This window comes from Cricetulus griseus, chromosome 6, assembly GCF_003668045.3.
Source record: "Cricetulus griseus strain 17A/GY chromosome 6, alternate assembly CriGri-PICRH-1.0, whole genome shotgun sequence".
NCBI classification, from domain to species: domain Eukaryota; kingdom Metazoa; phylum Chordata; class Mammalia; order Rodentia; family Cricetidae; genus Cricetulus; species Cricetulus griseus.
In genome coordinates, this window is record NC_048599.1 from 55,357,331 (window position 1) to 55,364,968 (window position 7,638).

Here is a 7,638-nt window from a genome sequence, read left to right on the forward strand (position 1 = left end):
GTTTTTGATTTCTATCTTTAAAGCATGGTGGTCTGATAAGACACAGGGGATTATTCCAATTTTTTTGTACCTGTTGAGGTTTGCTATGTTGCCAAGAATGTGGTCTATTTTTGAGAAGGTTCTATGTGAAGCTGAAAAGAAGGTATATTCTTTTGTGTTTGGGTAGAAAGTTCTATAAATATCTGTTAATCCCAATTGGGTCATAACTTCTGTTAGTTCCTTTGTCTCTTTGTTAAATTTCTGTCTGGTGGTGAGAGTGAGGTGTTGAAGTCTCGCACTATAACTGTGTGAGGCCTTCTTTGTGATTTGAGTTTTAATAATATTTCTTTTGTGAATGTTGGTGCCTTTGTATTTGGGGCATAGATGTTTAGAATTGAGACTTCTTCCTGATGGATTTTTCCTGTGATGAATATGAAATGACCTTCTTCATCTCTTTTGATTGATTTTAGTTTGAAGTTTATCTTGTTAGATACAAGGATAGCTACCACAGCTCGTTTCTTGGGTCCATTTGATTGGAGTATCTTATCCCAAACCCTTTACTCTGAGGTAATGTCTGTTTTGAATTCGAAGTGTGTTTCTTGTTTGCAGCAGAAGGATGGATTCTGTCTTCATATCCAATCTGTTAGCCTGTGTCTTTTTATAGGTGAGTTAAGACCATTAATATTGATAGAAATTAAGTTCCATTCAGTGTTTATTCTTGTTTGTTTTTGGTTTGTTGTTGATACTGGTATTGTATGTGGATTTACCCTGCCTTTTATTTTGTGTTCTTGTAGAGTGGGATTATCTATTTCTTGTGTGTTTGGCTCCTGAGTTAGCTCTCCAGTGGTATAAAAGAAAAGGCACTGTCTCCAAAGGTGGCTTTCAAGCTGTTCTAACATAATTTACTTAAAGATAAAGTGCAATAGTTCCTTGTGAGAAAGCTCCAGCTCTGTTGTCAGACTATTAAATATCCAGACAAGAAACTCTCTTGCCTGGTGGTGCTACCTACACACAGCTCCAGCTTCACTTCTCACTCCACCCCTTCTGCCAGATGTGTAAGGCTAATATCCTCTTTTGCATAGGTTTAATTTTCTGCACTCCCTAAGGGGAATCTTGGGTTTCTGTGGCATTGCAGATTGAGCTGCTCTAGGGACTCACTGTTGGAAGCTCAGAAGAAATGCCTCAATACATTTAGCATGGACTCCTAACTCAGGAGTGTGGGGCACTGCTTATGAATCTTCACTCTTTCATTCCTTTGTTAGCCAGAAATCCAACATGCTTTAGGAATACTTGTAGAAAATGCATGTATTGTTCATGAATGTGAAGGCTTTGTCTATCAATTTTCATTCTTCATTGATTAAAGTTTTTCTAAGAATATTTTCTGAGAATGTCTAGAGTACTGAACATGCGAGTTTTAAGGATCCCAGGACACTAGAAGAAGCCCAAAGGTAGATATATAAAGAGATGCAGGTAGTGAACTCAGACATTGTCAGGAAGCCCAGAAATAGTCCATCATAGTCTAGATGCATCTAAGGGTTGGCTTGAGGTTATTAGGCAGGGATACAGAATTGTTTGCCTTTCTGGACAGCCTTTTGGAGCCCAAAGCCCATTTCAGATCTCTGGAATCTAACCTTTACTTTTCAGAGAGCCTGAAACAGAGCACTTACATGCTGCTGTTTTATTAAAAGGTGTAGTTTTAGGGAGAAGGAGTGGGTAATAGGAGGGACAAAACAGAAAAGAAGGAAAACAGCTGTTTGCTTCTGTGACCCAGTTGGGTGGTGAGATCTTTTGATGATCAAAAGGCAAACAAGGAAGTAAGAATATGACTGATTGACAAAGCATATAACAGTTTCCCCAACATCCATACAAAATACATCTAAGAATTTCAAATAAGTTGTAGGGAAAACCAGGAGCCAGCATGACATATTTGATCAATGGGAATGAGCAAAACTTTGCATTGCGTTAGCTCTGTTTTCTTCCAGGATAGAAGTAAAGACTACAAAAAGGATCATAGATAGGAAGCAAGAAATACAGAATACTAAGCAAGGAGCTGTCAAATGACATCTGTGTCAAGTTGGTCATAGCCCAGAGTATCTGTGGCACCTGTAGCTGATAAAATATAGGCGAAACTGAAAGGGACTGCAGATTATAGTGAGAGGCATCTAACCAAGAGTCTAAACAATAAGAGTGAAGTATCAGACGGTCATGCAAGTTAAAGGAAGAAATACTTAGAATCCATCCCATCTTTATCCTCCAACTAATCAATACAAAGTCTAAGATCAATCTCTCTCTAAGTCAATATTCATGTTAGCAAATAAAGGAGAGCATCAAAATACTAGAAATAAGATCAATAAATCCCAGACTAGTTGAAGGAAAAGTGATTAGAAGATTCAGTCAATCTAAAAAGCCATGACAATAATTAGCAGTGAAAAGGGGTTATAAAATCCATGAGACAGTAGAATGACCACATGTAATAACTTAGCATAGCTTTAAATACTGAGAATCTAAATATCTTCTAAAAATACTGGCTAAGGTCTTATGGAGGAAAATGTAAAAAGAAACTGATAGAAGAGATATGTGTAGCAAGTGCTAAATGAAAGATGATGTTAAAAATAGTCATTTAGTGCTGAGTATCCCTATATCAATATGTATTATTTATCCTTAACAAGAACTTTTACTAATAGAAAACATGCTTTGTATGCATACAATATAACCTAAAAACAAAGTAAGTCCTGACAGATCTTATTAGCATGTAACATTTGTCAGTTTCTCCTTACATTTGTGTTACTTTTTTTCCCCCACAAACTGATAAAATGATCAGTAAACACAGAGAAAATCTGAACTGTTAATAACTTTTAACAATGATATCTAGAAGAAACTTATAGCTAGGAATATTTTGATATTCATCCTCTTTACTTCTACCAATCTGTTTTCCATCAACAACAGATGTAAGAAACAGAGAATCCCAAATAATCACTATGCCAAACTGACAGCAATACAATTAAAATTAAATAAGAGATCAATGACACTTCCCACAATAAATGTAAAATAGCCCATGTTATTTGCCAACTTTCATTCTTAATGAACCCATGTACTTAAAATGCAGCTTCATTTATTAACTCAAAGCCACTTCTATTTCATCTATATTCTGTCTACTTCCCCAATGCCCTATTATTTTTAAACAAATCTAATAAATCAAGCTTGGAGGTACATACTGAAATACTTATAAATAAAACAAGCATTGTAGCCTATAGGGTGTAAAAAAAGACCATGTGTATACAACTGGCTTGCTTTTGCTGGGTTTTGTTCATGATTGTTTTGAAGAAGTCTTATATACAAAGAAACAAGCCAATGAAGAAAAATTCTATTCCACTGATTTCTGCTTTTAAAAAAACATGTCCTTTCCTTATAATTTATTTTTGTTAGTTGAAATGTTATTTATTGATTCATTCAGCTAGGGGTGGGTATGAGTGCCACAAAGCACAAGTAGAGGTCAGAGAACAACGTGATTCCGTCTTCTTCCACTGTGGGTTGCAGTGGTTAAACTAAGATCATCAGGCAGTGGTTAAACTAAGATCATTGCTTGGTGGCAAATGCTTTGCCTCTGAGCCATCTTACCAGTGCTTCTCTTAGACTTTCAATGAATGGCTTTCTACAAAAAAAAAAAATGAGGTTTACACTCAAAATTAAAAGTTAAGTATAATTATTTGTATGATTTATATTGATTGTCAGCTTGACAGGACATAGAATCACCTATGAGACATGCTTCTAGACATGTCCTAAAGTTTATCTAGAATCAGTCAATTAAGGTCGGAAGGCCCACTTTGATGATAGACAGTGCTGTTCCATCGCCTGGCCTCCAAACTGAATATAAAGAGAAAATGAATGCTAGCATTCATACTCCTAGACTTGCTAATCGTGGATGTAGTGAGATCAGCTGCCTCAACGTCCTGACTTCATGAATTTCCCCAAAATAATGGGCTGGAACTATGGGCCCAAAAGGTACAATGACACAATTACAAGGCGTGTAACTAATACCACACCTGAACCATATGTCTGAAAATGCTTATGCACATTTTATAGAAATAAAGAGAGAATACTTAATTCACCTGTTGACAGACTTACTGTGTAAATAACCATAAATATAGGTTTCTCCTTTGCAGAAGAGAGAAACACACTGACCTAGAAAACCATCTGGAGATCCTAAAGTAAATATGTTTAAACTACTTTAACAAGATTATGTGGGGATTTTCTTTTATGAAGCAAACAAATTTTCATTTAGAAACACTAAGGCTTCTTAATCCATTCTATCAGTAAGTATGTAGCCCAAGAACTACAAACTATCATATAAATGATGATTATCAAAGAAAACTGTTTTGTTCCAGGCTCTGACAGCCATAAATGCCAAAAGCAAATCTCTGGGTTCTGGGTGCTAAAAACTGGGAGGGGCTAGAAACCAATCTCCTTCTTGTCTCCAAGAACTAAGACAAGAACTCAGAACCATAAAAAGCTGATAATGAAGCAAAAGCTAACATCTCTTTTAATTCTCATAGTGTCCCTCAAATGAGATAATTTGACAGCATCTGTGAGCATGGCTTATGGGCCGGCTCAGAGGAGTTATTTTTGGTGGAAAATTTGTTGAATCATAGGATCTTATAGCAGTTAGTAAATATGGCAACATAGTCTTGCTGAGGATGTCTTACTCAAAGGCAACAAAAGAGGCAATCCCAATGAGAATCTGAAGGGGACAGTTAGAGTGTGGGACAAGAGTCAAGAAAGTGTACAAGAGACTGGTTTGTGATGGTGCCAGGTCAAGGGGGCCAGACAACTTTTGAGCCAATGAACTCTTCATCTAGTTTCTAAGATGTAAAGCAAAGTATCTATAGTCTACTATAATTTATTGGCTATTTAAAAATAACTGAAGGGTCTTGGAGTTCTCAAAGGGTAGCAATGATGAATATTTGAGGAAATAAAAATTTTAATTGTTCTCATTTGGTCATTACCCTTTGTCTTAGTTTCACTTATGTTGCTATGATAAAATATTCTGATAAAATGCATATTGGCTCATGATTCCAGGTTGTAGTCCACAACTGTAGGAACTCAATCAAGGAACTTAAGGCATTACATCTGTGTTAAAAGCAGGGTGGAAGTAAACAGATGATCCTTGCTCATGATCATCTAACTTTCTTCATTCATATGCAGTTCAGGGCCTAGGCCCCTGAAATGATGCTATTAAATTAATTAACAGTCAAGATATTCTCCCACAGACCACAGACCAACAGGATCTAGATAATTCCTCATTAACACTCTTTCCAGACATGTTTACAGACAAAACCAACCAACAAAACCAGTGTATACATACACTTAGTTAGCATACTATGCCATACAAACACATACAAATACCATATATAAGTTAAAATATAAAAAAGAGGGGATGAGATGATTAAGCAGCTGAAGACATTTGATATGAAGGCCTAGAAACCCTGAGTTCTACATGTAAATTTTGATCTGGCATGCTTCTGACCACATGCATGCCATGTCATGTACCCCACCCTAAGTCAACACACAACAATGATAAAATTTTATTTTAATGTATATTTAATTTTAAAGATTTTAAATGACTAGATAATAAAATGCATATCAGGAACATAGGATAAATTAATTATTGTGACACACCATATAAATCCCAGTGCAGGGAGGAAGGGATACCATGATAGAGGGAGCCATTATAGGTTTAAAGAGAATTCTGACAATAGGGAAATGTCCAGAGACCCACAAGGCTGACCCCAACTAACAACCTGAGCAATAGTGGAGAGGCTACCTTAAATGCCCTTCTCTGATAATGAGATTGATGATTACCTTATATGCCATCCTAGTGCCTTCATCCAGTAGCTGATGGAAGCAGACACTCACAGCTAAACACGGAGAGGAACCCTGGAACCCAGTTGCAGAGAAGAAGGAGTAATGAGCAAAGGGGTCAAGACAAGGCTGGAGAAACCCACAGAAACAGCTGACCTGAACAAGGGGGAGCTCATGCACCTCAGACTGATAGCTGTGAAACCAGCATGGGACTGTTCCAGACTCCCTGAAAGAGGATGTCAGTTTGGAGGTCTGGTTAATGTATGGGGCCTCTGGTAGTAGATCAGTATTTATCCCTAGTACATGAATAGACATTGGGAACCCATTCCACCTAGAGGGATATTCTCTCAGCCTAGACATATGGGGGAGGGTCTAGGCCCCGCTCCAAATGATATGACAGACTTTGAAGATCTCCCATGGAAGGCCTTCCCCTTCCTAGGGAGCAGAAAGGGGATAGGATGGGGGATGGTGGGAAGCAGGGGAGGAGGGGAAGGTGAGGGAACTGGGATTGACATGTAAATGAAGCTTGTTTCTAATTTAAATTAAAAAAGAAAAAAAAGAACTAAAACCAAAATCATGTATTGATTTTTCTATTACAGGATTTGATTTATTATTGGATATTTTGGCTTCCATGATGTTAATAGTGGAAATATAAACATGGCTTTCTGCATTTGTAAACTTCAGACTTTTCACAGGCAGCATCCTGTAGCATCTTATTGTTTAGAAATATGGCCTCTGTTAAGTAAAGAGAAACACAAAACTGAGCTTGTGTTTTCAGTGTCTCTCCTCTTTGAAGGTCATATCTATACAACTGGAAACTCAACCATGACATCTGTATAAACATTGACCAGCTGTTTAATCTTCTCTCCAGGGTCAGAAAGTGAGTGAGGGAAAAGGGGGTGGGGTGGGGTTTAGATAAACATCGTATATTCAACTGATGCCCCCTAATGGCCAAGGAAATATGAGCCCATATTTTTCCCTGCTAAAAATTTCCCAAATTTTAACAGAAGCTTTGTGGAGGTGTGGTTATCAACACCCATCCTTCAATCTCTGAATTCTTACAACTTGACAATATTCCATCTCATACCTTGCACCCCAAATCTGCACACTCCCAGTATCCTAGAAACCGTACCTCAGCCCCACTGAACAATGGCAGTTGAAGGTCACCTCTGCTTAATGTGGGGAACATACAACCTTCCCTCCAGATTTGTTTTTTGGATTTTGCAATACATTTCTCCAGATTTGTTTCCTGATCCTTTGCTATACCTTTCATAGGTGAGGTTAATATACACATTTAATACTCTCTCATAGTAACCTCCTACCAAACTTCTATATCCTTGAAAAAATAGAGGCTTGGTTTATTTTGATCAAATTCTACCTTTTTTTTTTTTTTTATAAGTCTGGGCTTCAGCGTATACTGTAAATTCACAGTAGCATTATAAAATGGTAATTTTTCATCTGTGGAACATTGGATTTTTAAGGTTTTAATAATGATGTTTGTGGTTCAAACAAGAATTTAACAACAGAACCTGTGGTTCAAGTTGAATGGAGTTTGACGGAACAATTCTAATTCACACAGAGGAAAATTATTGACTAGCGGCATCCTCAGATGGCAACATTTTTAAGTGCAGAGTGCACCTTATGCAAGCAGCTTTCCTCAAAACTTCTCCAACTTCTACTTAAGAGAGAAGTTGAAGAGACTAAGTAACTTTTAAGATAAAAATATTGATCTTTTTAGGAAACACGTCCTGTGTTTTAAACCCAGAAAAGGCACAGCTTAAAACGTCTAAAGATGCATAC

At 37.1% G+C, this 7,638-nt stretch overlaps 1 long non-coding RNA gene across 1 annotated transcript; it reads left to right on the plus strand.

The window, feature by feature from the left end:
* The first annotated feature begins 6,026 nt into the window (after positions 1-6,026).
* On the plus strand, positions 6,027-6,602 carry LOC107980197. Its single transcript, XR_003486431.2, has 2 exons — positions 6,027-6,088; positions 6,438-6,602. It is a non-coding gene; the product is annotated as an uncharacterized LOC107980197 (long non-coding RNA).
* The last annotated feature ends 1,036 nt before the right edge of the window (positions 6,603-7,638 follow it).